The 15,577-nt window shown below is 33.5% G+C and overlaps 1 pseudogene; it reads left to right on the top strand.

Annotated features, from left to right (window-relative positions):
* Positions 1 to 8,379: 8,379 nt before the first annotated feature.
* On the top strand, positions 8,380 to 11,721 carry LOC136069706 (probable dolichyl-diphosphooligosaccharide--protein glycosyltransferase subunit 3B; annotated as a pseudogene).
* The last annotated feature ends 3,856 nt before the right edge of the window (positions 11,722 to 15,577 follow it).

Here is a 15,577-nt window from a genome sequence, read left to right as displayed (position 1 = left end):
AGAATAGTTTCCTCAAATTTTTGAACTTATCCAGGAAAAAAAAAATAACTCAAAAAATAAATTGGTAAAAAAAATAACTCAAAATATTAAATTTGGTAAAAAAAAAAAAGAAAAAACGCAAAAAAGAATGAGAAGTGCTATATCCACTATATTTTCACAAGGAATCATGGGTGGTTAGTTATTATTGATTATAATTTGAATCTATCATTAAAATTATTTTTTTACCCCACTAATAACAACTTGCTATTTATAGTTAAACAGTTAAACACATCCAAAAATATTATTTAAAAAAAAAAAGTTGGGCATCGAAAATTTGGATGGCCCTAAAGAACTGAACCGTAGCATCTTTTGGTGCCACCAAACCATAATGTGGGAATAACATTCTCATTAAATTAAACCTTCAAGTTCTACATATCATAATCGAGATGCCACATTTTATCTACATTTGGCCAACTTTATTACTTCATAGATCAAGAAAACCTATGTCACAAGAGAATAACACCATAATGCATTAATAAAACAATACTCTTTATGATAAAATCTGACATATTTATATGTGGAAATCACATTTCATAAGTCAATTTTAATATTGAAAAAATTATACAACCTAATGAACAATACAAAAAAAAAATTATTTATAGCATTAGTCAATCCAGATTTCAGATCCTTGTCTAAATTCATTGTCTGCCTTTATTATTAGGATTGCCATAATTATTTGAAACAAATTTCCTTCTCTTTTATCCAATTCATCAACAGAGTATATTGATCAGGAGACATGTCAACTTTATTCCCTCCAGATTTCTCAATAACGACATCTTTTAAGTAGTGTGACCAGCATTGCATATGAGTTGAACAACAACAATCTGAATCTTCTCTGTGCGTCAGTTTCCCATATAAGAACTGCAATTCAAGTGGTAAGTGATAGAGTGGTTAACAAAAATTTTAAAACAAATTTTACAATATATATATACAGGGGGGGGGGGGGGGTGTGCAGGTGCCCCCTGAACTTTCAAATTTTTTTAGTATTAATATGGTACATATATTACACATTCCCTCCCGACACAAAAGACATTAGGTTGTAGTTGTACAGAAGATGCAGATCCTACTGCCATAAGAAAATAGGAATCATAGGGACATGGGGCTGACCTAATAATGATTAAAAAAAAAAAAAAAAAGAAGAAAAGAAAAGAGGATCGTATTGCCAAACAAAAAAGGAATTACACTACCTAATACTAATACTAATAGGACTCTATAAAAAAAAAAAAATAGTATAAAGTAGTAAAGGATGCCTCACATTTATTATAAAAAAAAAAAAATCTTTTGATACCAGTCTCTTTCGATTTGTACCTTAGAGTTTTCGTTGAATTTTTAAAAGCATTTAGCACTTAAACGAATTGGACAGCTTGCTAAAAGGATGGAAGAAATGAAAAATGATGTTTCATATCCATTGGTTTACTCATTAGTGACATTAGCATTGATCTTACCAGTTGCAACAACTATTATTGAAAGAGCTTTTTCAGCAATGAACATAATTAAAAATTATATATTTAAGACTACTGAGTGTGAAAAAATTATGCAGTGGTTTCAAAATATGAAAAATCGTCGAGGGCAATTGAGTAAATTAAGCTAGGTGTGAAAAACCAAATTGAAGTTTACATTTTATGTTAGATTCTATACGACAATTATATTAGTATATAATTGCTTATTTATTTTGTTATTAATATTGATTAATTTTTTTAGATTAGTTTTTTACTTTTAATCTTGTCTTTTAATCTTGCCCCCCGACCTAAATTCCTGGTACCGCCACTGTATATATATATATATATACACATACATTTAATGAATGAGTGTCTGTCACAACTATATATTTTAATATAATCCTTTAGAAGTTAATTGTCATAAATATGTTCAAAAAACTATTGTATTCTGGGAATCATGTGAATGTGCAAAAAATTCAAACGCATCAAAGTGACATATGCATGAAATTGGATTGTGTGTTGTCTGAGGACCATTTAAGTGTAAATAAGCTATTTAAATTTTAAACCAAATTCATTTATGAGAAATAGTTCCATTTAAGTGTAAATAAGTTAAGGGTCATGTTAATTGGTGTCCTTAAGGCAATAGTTAACAATCTATTTTTAAAAAGTTTTGACACAACTTTTATAGAAAAATGAAAAAAGCTATCAAAACATTAATTGTTTTTTTTTTCTTTTCTTTTTTCATAAAATCTTTCTTTAAATAAATTGTTAATTATTGTCCTAATGACTTCCGTTAGTATTTTCCATAAGTTAAATAGGATTAGGTGTGGGAAAAAAATTGAATAAGACGTACATAAAGCTTAACTCAATAAACCCGAACCATGTCTATGGAATGACAGTAAAAAAGGATCTATTTTGGCAGGTGAGGGGGAATCAAAAGAGAAATAAAGGAAGAAGTTTATATATACCTTCACGAAGGGTTTGCTGGAATCACGCTCTGAGAGGACAGACAAAGTCTTAGGATGACAAATCAAAAGCAAACCATTGACAAAATCTAAATAACCTGTCTCTGGTAAACATAAATTTAGCCTCAAAAACTGGAGGTCATAGGATGGAGTCAGAAGTAATTCTTCAAAGGTACACACAGCGTTCATTACCTACATAAGATGCAGAAATACTTAGATTTGTAAGCCAGTCAAATAAAATTAAAATTAAAATTAAAGTCACTTATCTGTACGTACCTGCCCATGCAGACTCAAGAACGTAGTCTTGGCCCTAATATTTTCAAGGAATTCTCTCAATTCAAGGAACCAGTTAGTGTTGAGTTGATGCCTGCTGGAGGATAAATAAAGTTCAGCTCTTGTTCGACATGGACCACTCTTAAAAGACAATTTAGGAAATTTCCCACTACACCCTACATGGAAATCCTGTAAATTGGGGGTATCAATCTCGGCCTCCCGTAGCTTACCATTAAGCTCATCAAGACACAATATAAACCTCTTGAGCGAATGGCTTGAAATATGAACCGTTTCCAACTTATTACAAAACCTTAGGATCAAAGAGTGAAGATGGGGAAATTTTGTATTGAAATCATGGAGACACTGATCAGTGATGCCTGCACTTTCCAAGTGTAATTCTCTAAGATTTTGACAAGCATTCACCTTGATCTCACCCAACTTTCCGGCAAACTGCTCAAAACGAAGATATCTAAAGCTCGGTCCTTCAACGTAAACCGCCTCAAGATCTAATTCTGGGGTAATATAAAAATATTTAAGGGGTTTAAGAGCTTGAAATTTTTTGAACCCGTAACACAAAAAAAGTGTGAGATGCTCAATTGAAGGGCAGTGAGAAACCAAATTCTGAAGCATCTGCTCATCTACATAGACCCTTTGCAAAGACAGTTCTTTCAAAGAGCAGAAATTTGTTGTATTCTTCAAATTGTGATGCTCCAACTTACAACCAGCTAATTTCAATACGTTTATCCTTTTGGCAGAAAAGACTCTTTGTGGCAAACTATACCCCTTTTTCCCTTTCATTATGACACAGACATCAAGCACCTTGACACAATACTCTACTGCCAATTCTATCCATTTGTTCAGAAGAGCAACATTTTCCATATCAGTAAGGGTCACCTGAAGCTTGAAAGTGTCTATGCAAATTTTCTGCTCACAGAATCTTAGCAGGGAGTTATTCACAAAATGCATGAACTCTTCCCTGGTTGGAAATTCTGGACACTTTGGCCTAAACAATAGTTGGGGTCGGTGTGTATATTTATCTTTTTTTTTGTTAGTTTTTTCTTGAAAGTCGTCCTCATTAAAATCTAGAACAGGAAATGAAAACGTAAAACTTTTCCATCTCTTGGAAAGTAGACTGGTTTTTGCAACAGCTTTCGCGGAAAGGAAAGACAGGATATGATGGATGGTGACTTCAGGCAATTCTGAGATTCGATCAACTCCATCATTCATGTTATTGCTCAAATTTCTTCTTTCGTGCTCCATTATGATCGATGGCTGCTTTGCCAAATATTAGTCATAAAAAGAACTCCAAATCATAAGATGCAAGTATATAACTTATCTCTGATTTCTAACATTACAAATTTATGATATCATTAAACAAGCACATATATGCGCATGTATGAAGAACGAAGTTAATATAAAACTTGAAGGACATGGCACACTCATGATAAATTTCTTAATAAATCTAACTTTTCTAGCATATTCAGTGTCACCCATTGTACATACTACTTAAGATGCAGTTCAAAAAGCATATAAAGATTGATATTGCTAATTATTAACCTGTACTTCTTTTTAAGATTTCTATACTATTTTTTTTTTCTAGGTTCTATACCATCTATTTTAGAGTCTTTATTTATAAATACAAAATAAGAAGACATTTATTTATAAATGTCATTTAAAATGTTCAGGATCAGAGCTAAGATGCAATTAAACAATATATAAATTTTTTTTTTCTCCTAAGAAATCACTAAAAAAAAGTCAAACAAAAAAATCATAACCTATGAGAATTGTGAATTGGAGAGAACTTTGGCATTCCCAAGTCGCAACCCTTAATATATATAACCCTAGGTTTTTAGTTTTTACTAGTCCTTGTGCAATTTGGAATTAACTCTCTCCTAGTCTAAAAAAAACTGTCTCCGACTACTAATTGAAATCCAACATAGACAGCGGCAATGGGTTGGCGCAAGCCTAATTGGACAAAACCCAATCAACCCGCTTGTGTACGGTGTAGGGTATATTAATCGCAAAAGTACAAATTGATACTTGGGCCCAATTGCCGAGAGGTATGATGTTTTTATATTATTTCAAAAGTTATAATAAACATGACTGATATGGTGTGTTTATTATCATGATTTCATTAAATTCTTGCTTTTAATTGAAACCATATTTTAAAAAGAAATTAAATTATATAAAGATTTTGCATAAAGTTTTTGGCTTACACCCTCCAATAAGAGTATCATATTACACGAAAACATTATCTCAATACATATCATATCTAAGATTCTTCTTTTTAAGATTTCTTTATTATTTTTCTTTCCGATATATTCTATTGTATCTATTTAACCATCTTTATTTATATATACAAACTAAGAGACATTTATATATAACAAGCACGCATGATCGGTCTTCTCAAAAAAAAAAAAAAAAAAAAAAAAAAAAATCGGAGCTAATATGCAATTAATGTGCAATTCGGAATTAACACTCTCCTAGTCTTCCTCTAAAAAAAAGACTCTCTCCAAGCCCTTGTGAGATCGGAGTCCAAGTTCAATTTAAAATCCAATAGGGACAGTGGTGATGGGTTGGCACAAGCTTAATTGGACAAAACCCAAACAACCCACATTTTGTAGGCTGTAGGCTATATTATTCGATTAAGCCCAAACGAAAAGTAGACCATGATACTATAGGTCCAATTGCCAAGGCCTAACACCAAGACATCGCACTGTCGGCCCAGGGCTCCGAAACGACCCAGCATGACATCAATTACCTACTGCTATTATGTGTGTATGTACGATTAGACTTGTACATTTTTATCATTTAAAGCTTTATTCTCACCAAAATTTTAAAATCTATATTCTATACTAGTAATTTTTTATATTTCTTATTTTTTTGCCTACAGGGAAAAAAATAGATTATAAAACTTAATTGTTAAAATGAGACAATTTTTTTCCTTGCTTATTTGATGAAAATTTTAGCTGAGATCTAAACTTCCTTGTGGTGCATCAGTTGGTTTCTTATGGGTCTTGTTTAAGATTATGTTCTCTCTCTGTTTTTGTGATTTAGTGGTTTTGGTTTTGGAGTGTGCTTTGTTGTACATTTGTTGAATTTCAATTTGGGCCCTTCTTTCTTTCTTTCTTTCTTTTCTTTTCTTTTNAAAATAAAATTAACAAAATAGAAATAAGATTTTTTTTTTTTTTTTTCATAAGAAGACATAAATCACTTTAAAAAGTCACAAACCATTTGAAATACTACATAGTCTACATTCAACCAGTTCATGCAATTGGGTATTCATTCCTCTCCAGTAAATCATACGAAACAACACTTTTCCAATCTTTTATATACCGCCGCTAAAAGATTCAATTTCCCAGTTCGAAAAGTTGTTTTCTTTTCTTTTTTTTGGGGGGGGGGGAGGGAGGAATGCAAAATTTACTTTCTACATTTCACCACATTTCATTTCAGTTTTTTAAGTTTGCATTTGGTAATTTTAGTCCTCTAAGTTTCAAAACTATTGAATTTAGTCATTTGTTAAACAACCATCCATTTCTGCCGTTAATACCCCCTAAACAGGACACCATTTTGGACAGATTTTAATAATTTTTTTTTCTTAATTTAAAAAAAAAATGAAAAAAAAGTTAACCAAACAAAACTAGAAATTAAAAAAAATACTCAAACCCCAAACGATGTTGTCCATCACCAGATCTCGTTAATGGCTTCCATACCAACCAATCAACAATGAAAATCCCAACAAAAATTTAATAAACTAAGCAAATAATTAATCCAAGCGAAGATATTATTAAAGTAGTAAAAAGATGTAAATAATCAAGAGAAAAAAAAAGATTTTGGAATTTGCCTTGTTAATTCAAATCAGCATATATTTATTATCATTAATTTTTCCCAACCTGCTGAATGATAATCTAGAATTCAATCTTGCTATCATGGGAGATATTCTCATTAAAATCTCTATTTTAAAAATCTAAAGCATGCTCATATTCGTTTTTTCGGTATAAAATCAAATTATCAATTGTATCTTTTGACAAATAAATCACAAGGGATATCTAATTTTAAAATCAAACAATTATAAACCAAACATTCAATTAATTAAAGTAAATCCAAATACATGATTGAACTCATATTAAGGGCAAAATTTGCCAAATAGTTTGTTTTTAGATAAAATTTTAGGAAAGCAGTACACGAAAGAAGTTATTTAGTTAGTTAGACTGTTTTTGAAAGTCGAGTTTGTCAAACTCGACTTCCAAGCAGGACCAAGCAGGATGCATCAATATTGCTTGGAAGTCGAGTTTGTCAAACTCGACTTTCAAAAACAGTCTAACTAACTAAATAACTTCAAACATATGCTATTCACCCAATTTCTTTTCTAAAAAAGTACTATTAAGCAAATTTTTCCTATATTAAGAATCAAATCCTAGTCAATTGATGTGAAGTAAGAACAATTTAAATCATTAAAGAAAAATTATTGTGAAAAAAATCAAATCACATAAATACTACTGATAATATTTGGCAAGGTTTCATCCCCAACCTTAATTGAAAATTTAGCTATTCAAGAGTCTTTTAAAAGAGGAGGATATCTTTTTCCCTAAGCACCTTGAGCATCTAATTTTGCCATCCATCATTAAAGGGGAAATGAGAATTTCCAAAGGATCCCAACCCTAGAGGAAATCAAAGGTTTTCTATTTCAAATGCAAGAGTTGAAGGCCCCTGGACTAAACGGTTTTCCTCTATCTCTTACAAGCAGGTTTGACCCACGGTGAGCGATGATGTTATCAAGGCTGTCACATCCTTCTTCCATGTGGGCTCTATGCCAAGGGAGTTAAACAGTTCTTTAGTTGTGCTCATCCCTAAGATATTTAACCCTACCTTCGCTAACCTTTCAGGCCTATCAGTCTTTGCAACGTCGTCTATAAAAATATCTCTAAGTTGTTGGTTGCAAAGCTAAGGCCTTCGTCCTTAACACAGTCTGCCTTCGTCCCTAACAGATGGATCGCGGAGAACCAGGTCATTGTTCAAAACCTCGTTCATGGCTTCAAAACTTGAAAAACCAAATCGAGTCTAATGGCCATCAAACTTGACCTCCAAAAGGCCTATGACAAGGTCAATTGGAAGTTTATTAAAATTGTTCTACTCCACTTTGGGTTCAATGATATCTTTACAAACTGGATTTTTGCCTGTGTATCATCTGTTTCTTTTGAAGTCTTAGTTAATAGAGACAAAACAGAAAGTTTCAAGTCAAGCTGAGGTTTAAGGCAAGGAGACTCTTTGTCCTCGTATCTTTGCAGTCTGGGTCAAGAAGTCATGTCAATGCTCATCGACCATGAGATGCAACTTAAGAATATTACCCACGTGATGTGTGTGGATGATATAATTATATTTTCCAAGGCCTCCAAAAAGGATGCTTCCAAATTAATGAAGGTCCAAGACAAATACTGCAGGTGGTCAAGGCAATGCATCAACAGGAGCAAGTCATGAGTCTTTTTCTCAAAGCACACGCAAAGCCAAACTCATTGAATGATCAAAAGTATCTTATATGTAAAAAGCCTAAAAAAGGATGTTGTTTACCTTGCAGCCCCACTTTTCCTATCTAGAGCTCCCTCCAAAGATTTTAGCTATCTCCAAGACAAGCTTGAAGCTAGACTCATTGGTTGGAGGAGCAAATGTCTATCTTGGGCCAGGAAGAAAACTCTCGTCAAGTCGGTAGCGCAATTGTTACCTATCTACATCAGGTCCACCTTCAACATTCCCAACAAGGTATGTGACAAACTGGACTCCCTTACTAGGAGATTTTGGTGGAAGCCTAGAGATCTAGATGGCAAGTTTTTGGCGCGGAGAGCTTGGGATAAGCTCTGTCAACCAAGGGGCTATATTAATCGCTTTAGCCCACCCAAACAAAAAACAGACAATGATATAGGTCCAATTGCCAAGGCCTAACACCAAGACACCGCACTGTCAGCCCAGGGCTCCAAAACGACCCAGCATGACATCAATTACCTACTGCTATTATGTGTGTATGTACGATTAGACTTGTACATTTTTATCATTTAAAGCTTTATTCTTACCAAAATTTTAAAATCTATATTCTATACTAGTAATTTTTTATATTTCTTATTTTTTTTCCTACAGGGAAAAAAATAGATTATAAAACTTAATTGTTAAAATGAGACAATTTTTTTCCTTGCTTATTTGATGAAAATTTTAGCTGAGATCTAAACTTCCTTGTGGTGCATCAGTTGGTTTCTTATGGGTCTTGTTTAAGATTATGTTCTCTCTCTGTTTTTGTGATTTAGTGGTTTTGGTTTTGGAGTGTGCTTTGTTGTACATTTGTTGAATTTCAATTTGGGCCCTTCTTTTTTTGGGGAATGCAAAAGTTACCTTCTACATTTTACCATATTTTATTTCAGTCATCTAAATTTTTTTTTGGTCATTTTAATCATCTAAGTTTCAAAATTATTAAATTCAGTCTTTTGTTAAACAATCATTTGTTTCTGCGGTTGACACCCCAAAAAGGACACCGATTTGGACTGATTTTAATAATTTTTTTCTTAATTTAAAAAAACGTTAATCAAACAAAACTAGAAATTAAAAAAATACTCAAACCCCAAACGATGATGTCGTCCCTCACCAGATCTCATATATGGCTTCCATACCAACCAATCAACAATGAAAATCCCAACAAAAATGATACAAATCCCAATAATATGAACATCATTACCATTAAACACCTCATCTTCATCTGTACTAATTCTTTACTTGCCATTCTGTCTCCCCAAATTCTAATAGATCACTTGCAAATTGCAATCATATCTCTTTGCAGCTTCATCCACCAATCAAACCTCAATTCGCCAAAGCTACTCTATTTCATAATCATCTTCTCATGCCTTCTTGGTCCTCATCCCTTTCTTTCCCCTCGGTAGAAGGATGACATTGTTTGGAGTTTGGTTTATTTCTTTAATTTATGGTTTTTTTAGTTAAAGTTTTTTTTTTTTAATTAAGAAGTAAATAATTAAATAAAAAAAAATTTAAAATCAGTGTAAAACAGCGCCTTTTTGGGGGTGTTAATGACAGAAATTGAGAGTTGTTTAACGGATAACTAAATTGAGTAGTTTTGAAAATTAAATTGATGTGGGTCCCACAAAAAATGAGTTATGGGTGATGAAAATTGAGTGATGAGTAATGGAAATCATTCAAACCAAACATAGACTTAATGATTGAAATGACCGAATGCAAACTTAAATGATTGAGATAAAAGTAGTGAAACTTAGAGCATGGAGTAGTTTTGAAACTTAAATTGATGTGGGTCCCACAAAAATAATTTTCAATTAAATTAAGTTTGGATTAAATAAAAATAATTTTATTTAAATAAAATGATAATTTTATTTAAATATTGTGCTAATGTGGAAAATTATTAGAGCTTCAGAGGCTTTATTTAAATATTATGCTGACGTAAAAAATTGTAAGAGTTTCAGAGATTTCGGTTATATATATATATATATATAGAGAGAGAGAGAGAGAGAGAGAGAGAGAGAGAGAGAGAGAGAGAGAGAGAGAGAGAGAGATTACATTAAAACTCTTCGGACTCTTCCAAAGGCTAACATTTTGGATTTGTTCCAAAGCAAACATATTTGCTCCACGATTGAACATGTCTTTCTGATATTTGCATAAATGCGCATTTTAGATTGGCTTATTGCTTAAAACTCATTTGCTTATTATTTACTCCAAGTCAACAAAAATTCAGTTGTATTTAGAAAAAAAAAATTGAGACTTTAATGAATTTTACATAAGCAAAAAAGTTAGAGAAAGTTAGAAGAAGTAAAGAGCTAATGCAAAGAGGCCTTTCCTGTTCTACTTATACTTGCTGTTTGGTGACTATTTTCAGATTCGAGTAGGATTAATGATATCTCAACAATTCACAGGAATAAAAATGGAATGGTTTCTATGCATTAGCTGGTAATTCAGTGTTTCTATACACTTCATTCCTTTTGTGTGTGTGTATTTATATATATATATATATATCTTTTTGGCGTAAATGTACTTTTAGTTTCTACATTTTGACTTTTTTCCATTTTAGTCCATACATTTTAATTTTACCACTTTTAGTCCCTAAACCAATTAACGCGTGCTATTTTCGTTCTTTCCGTCAGTTAACCGATGGAAATAGCTAAGGTGGCAGCCGAAGGAATTAAAATATTATAAAAATGCCACATCACCCGTGACACATCAGCATATAAATTTAAAAAATTAATTTATTAATTTTAACAAAATTAAAAAACATAAAAACAAAATTTAAAACATAAAAATATATTAGATTTGAATCAAACACACATAAAACCCAAAATTTTTCTTCAAAAAGAAACACACAAAAAAACTCAGAATCTCTACCTCACCTCCACAAAAACCCCAACACCCACTACCTCCCCATCTTCTTCGACGCCACCCAGCTCCACGACAAGTCAGAGCTCCAACTAAAAACCCTCCACTCCGAATTCTCTCTCCTCGCCTAATCCTTTGTCGCCAACAGCCCTAACCCTAGCCCTAGCAACCTAAACCTCTTCTTCTACGACATCGAGTTCAAAGAGTCTCAGTAGAGTTTCGCTTTCTTCGGTGTCAATGCCCTCCCTCACATCTGCCTCGTCGCTCTACACCAGTCCTCGAAGCAATCGGAGCAGATGGACTAGGGAGATTTCTCGCGACTTGCTAAGTCAATGGCCAATTTTGTCTAGGCCAAGACCAAGCTCAACGTCGGTTGGATTCACTGGCCTTCGTTCCTCTCCACCAGGCAATTGGGATTCATTGTGGTTGCAACCCTGGTTTGGATCCCCTTCGCGATCAAGAAGATCATGAAAGGCGAGACCTTGCTTCACGATCCTAAGCTCTGGCTCACCGGCTCGGTTTTCGTTTACTTCTTCAGCTTTCTCTTTGGATCTGGGTTTAGAGAAAGAGATGGTGGGTGCTGGGTTCGACTGGGTTTACTGGCATTTGGGCTTTCTCTTCAGCTTTGATTGGTGATCATTGGTGGGTTTGACTGGGTTTGATCAGAGCTGGGTTCAGAGAAAGAGATGTTGGTGGGTGCTGGGTTCGACTGGGTTTGTTGGTTGGGATTGCAGGGTTTGTTGTTGTTGTTGTTGGTCTGATCGGTGATCGTTTCTAGACATTTGGGGTTTGCTGGAGATTTGGTTTTGGCGTTTGTTGGGAATTTCGCATTTTGAAATTTCTTTTTGTTTTTTAAGTTATTAACTTGTTGTGGTATTCGAAATTTCTTTGATTATGGTTTGGTTTGGGAGTGGATGATTTGGGTGCTTTGCTAGGTTTCTATTCTTTGGATGGTTTGGTTTGGGTGTGGTTTCATGTGGGTTTTCCTGTGTTTGCTCTTGTTTATGCTCTTTGATTTGGTGATGTTCATGTTTTTGTTTTCCTGTAGGTTTGATGTTCATGTTCTTTTATTCTGGAGCTGCTCTTTGATTCTGGGTTTGATGTTGTTACTGGGTTTATTTTTTAATTTAAGAAGAACATTGAAGAGCAAGTTCTTATGTTCTTAGATCTCAATTCATTTTGTTTTTAATTTTTTTATTTAATTAAAATTAATTTAGATGCTGATGTGGCATTTTTTAATGCCAAAATAGAATTTTTAATTATTATTTTAATTCCTCCGGCTGCCACCTCAGCTATTTCCATCGGTTGACTAACATGAAGGATGAAAATAACATGCATTAATTGGTTTAGGGACTAAAAGTGGTAAAATTAAAATGTAGGGTGATAGGCCAAAGATGTATTGACTCCTTGTGATTAAATTAATTAATAAATTAATTAGCGAAGTTATTAATTAATCAATTTAACATGCAAACGCGTGGTAGCACAAACAAATCACCAATAAACTAATTATGCAGCAAAAAATAAATAACACGGTAATTTGTTTACGAATGGGGAAAACTTGACGACAAAAACCCCACCGGGTGATTTTCAGGTCATCACTCCCAAAACTCCACTATTATCACAACAAGCAGTTACAAGTAAAGGAATTTCAAGTATCTTAACAACCTACAGTTGAACCATTACCCCAATACCTAATTGGATTTGTTCTGTAGTGACCATTTTCCCTTTTGATGCACGGTTGCCAAGTACGTGACTAACCAATGCGCGAATCTTAGTACGCGACTTCAATCACCAACTAGAAAGAGTTATTGGCTGTAAAGTTCTTCAATTCATTCACGATGAAGATCAAGAAGATGCTTGGTCACAAAACCCAAAGGTGCACATACACAACAACTTCTTTAGAAGAGATGAACTAGGGCAAAACTTTGTCTCCGGTTACAATTTTCTTGAACAAAGTTTGCTCAATGCTTGTGCAACTTGTGAACACTTTGACGACCCTTAAAACAATTCTTTTATATGTCTAAGGTTAGGAGAAAAGAAGGCACAAAGACACATCCACGGATCCCAAGAAATCAAATCAGAAATTCTGATTTTATAAACCTCGACAGATAGAAGCTATCGAGCATCTGTTGAGATAGTTGTCGAGCCACGGGCAGAAAAGCTTCCTTAAATCTCGACACATGCTAGTGATCGAGTTTTAGTAATTTCGCACTTTCAACTTGTTTTCTTGAACAGACTTGAAGGCTTCAACACTTGATCTTGAAACATGGTTTCTTGAAGTATTTCAACACATCTTAGATCTACCCAAATACAAGTAAAGTGCGTTTTGTCAAAGGATTAGCTAATTACATAAAAGAATGACATATGTTCTTAACAAGTGAACCACATATGTCCTAATATAGGGACTAAAATGAAAAAAAAGCCAAAATATAGGGACTAAAAGTGCATTTATACCTATCCTTTTTTTCCCCTTTGCCGGGCCTTTCTCTTGAAACTTATTTCTACTCCTTTTATATCACTTCATTTTCTTAGAACTTATTTTGTAATTGAATTATCTAAACTGCAGGGGCTTCTCTGGCCAAAATTGGAACAATAGCTTACGCTTGTGTTCAGGTATTCAATTTCTGCCACTGTCCTCAAAGTCATATCATCAAATTCTTAATCCAAAGTCAGATTATCTGATATTGATTCACAGGTTCCAATAACTATAGTGGGAGCAATAATAATTGAAAAATCTGGAAGAAGCCCACTTTTAATGTTAGATAATGTAATGGCATTTATCTTTTTTGAAACTTATGAAAATTATATCAGAGGGAGAGTAGTATTTTCACTATTTTGATGCCTTTTGAATGATGAAAATCGTTTTTGCATATGAATACCAATTAGCAATTGCTAATCCGCTTCAGTGCACCTCCGGAGCTGAGATTCTTTGTTGTGTGTACAATTTGTTAACAATTCATATTTTGTTTATATTAAAATAAAGCATACACCTTTCTCAAAAAAAAAATTAAAAATAAAATAAAATAAAGCATACACTAAATTCAAACAAGTTTGGAATAAGGGAGAGCTAGTACTTTGGAAAATCTTGTGTCAACTCTTGAGGTTTCCAGGACTACCTAAGTTTTCTCCTGGACGAAGTGGATGCCTATGATGATACTCAGATGACTCAGACAATTCAATTTAAACTAAACTCTAAGATGTCATAAATGAATAGGCAAGACTTTTTAAATTTAAGAAGTGTGAGGGTAACCATCGTGCACCCTTGGCGTAATAATCACTCTACAAATATTAAGTGCTTGTGGGGTGTGGGGACAAGGGCTGGGGTTTAAGTTTCTAGGAGAGAACTTCATACACATATACACTTATATTAGGCTAGAATAAAATTTCTATCTTGCATTAAAAAAAAAAAGAAAAAGTGTGGGGGTGGTTTTGGTATTGGGTGATAATGGAAAATGGAAGGATAATCATGTAATTTTGGGAAAGTGGGTGGCTGATGGGCCAATTGAATTTTGGGCTTGATTTTATGGGTATGTATAGGGTCAATTGATTTTGGGCATAGTAAGTGATGATGCAAAAAATCAGCAGTTAAGCTCCTCGTCGTAGCAGATCAATGAAGCTGTGATCGGGGTCATCTTTGTGGGAGGAAAACCTGCTAAATGAACTGGGTGGAAGAGTAACACACTGGTGTGGCGTTAGCCAAACTGCCTCCAATGCTTAAGTCAGTAAGGGAGAAAGTTTTAGAGAGAAACAAATTGGAGAGTGATTTTCATAGAGTATTTGTGTGTGTCTTTTACTTCTGTTGCCTTTTCTTTTATAGTTGTGTGCCTCATTAATGGGTAATGAATCGCTATATTTATGCTCAACGGCTAGTGTGTTACAAAATCTTGGTCTGAAGTTCACAGCTCATTCTATGACTATTGCTCCGTCTGTTACGTTTTGTCATCAATGAGCGTAATAAATGCGTGACATCGTCTCTTGGTTAATGACGGTTTTAGCTTAATGACGATCTTAAATTTCTGACTCATCAGTAAGGATTTATTTAAGTTTAATTCCTTAATCGGCTTATGGGAAATAAGCAAATGAGGCACTGAAATTAGTAAACCCAAACCTATTTTAGCAATCTCTTTATCCAATCCAATTTTATGCATATGTCACCTCAACCTTCCATTTTCTTTCTTTTATCTCTTTTCTTCTATTTTTTAAAAAATATATTTTTTTCAATCATGAATAGAATAGTACATATGGTTGCTATTCATTCATTGTCAAAATTTTGTGAGACTTATGATGATGCAAAAAATAGACTGGAGAAAGATTTTAGAGAGAAAAATAGACTGGAGAGTGATTTTTGTAGAATATTTTGTGTGTACCTTTTACTTCTGTTGCTTTTTCTTTTATAGTTGTGTGCCTCATTAATGGGCAATGAATTGCTGTATTTATGCTTAACGATTAGTGAGTTACAAAATCCTTGTCTGAAGTTCACAGCTC

The sequence above is a fragment of the Quercus suber genome, unplaced genomic scaffold (genome assembly GCF_002906115.3).
Source record: "Quercus suber isolate HL8 unplaced genomic scaffold, Cork oak 2.0 scaffold_2, whole genome shotgun sequence".
NCBI classification, from domain to species: Eukaryota; Viridiplantae; Streptophyta; class Magnoliopsida; order Fagales; family Fagaceae; genus Quercus; species Quercus suber.
Note: the sequence above shows the minus strand (reverse complement) of the source record. Positions and strands in the feature narration are given on the sequence as shown.